The sequence below is a fragment of the Atta colombica genome, unplaced genomic scaffold, assembly GCF_001594045.1.
Source record: "Atta colombica isolate Treedump-2 unplaced genomic scaffold, Acol1.0 scaffold311, whole genome shotgun sequence".
NCBI lineage: Eukaryota > Metazoa > Arthropoda > Insecta > Hymenoptera > Formicidae > Atta > Atta colombica.
The window spans coordinates 54,891-55,109 of NW_017259417.1; the positions used below are offsets into that span (position 1 = coordinate 54,891).

The following is a 219-nucleotide window of genomic DNA, read 5'->3' on the forward strand; positions in this document are numbered from 1 at the left end:
GCGCGTCGTACGGCCCCCTACCTTAAACTCGCCCCACGCCGCGCGAACGGATTGGCGGGGGAGCAACGCGAGGAGATGTGTACCCGCAGGCTATACACCAGAGAGAACATCCTCTCTTTTTCTTATATTCTTGCTCCCTCTCACGCACACTTCCTCTCCTACTCTATTTCGTTTCCTCTCTCTCTCTCTCTCTCTCTCTCTCTCTCTCTCTCTCTCTCT

General features: G+C 54.8%; 1 protein-coding gene across 1 annotated transcript in view; it reads right to left on the reverse strand.

The window, feature by feature from the left end:
- LOC108690322 (titin) overlaps positions 1 to 219 on the reverse strand; it is a 41,986-nt gene that overhangs the window by 41,433 nt on the left and 334 nt on the right. The window lies entirely within an intron of this gene.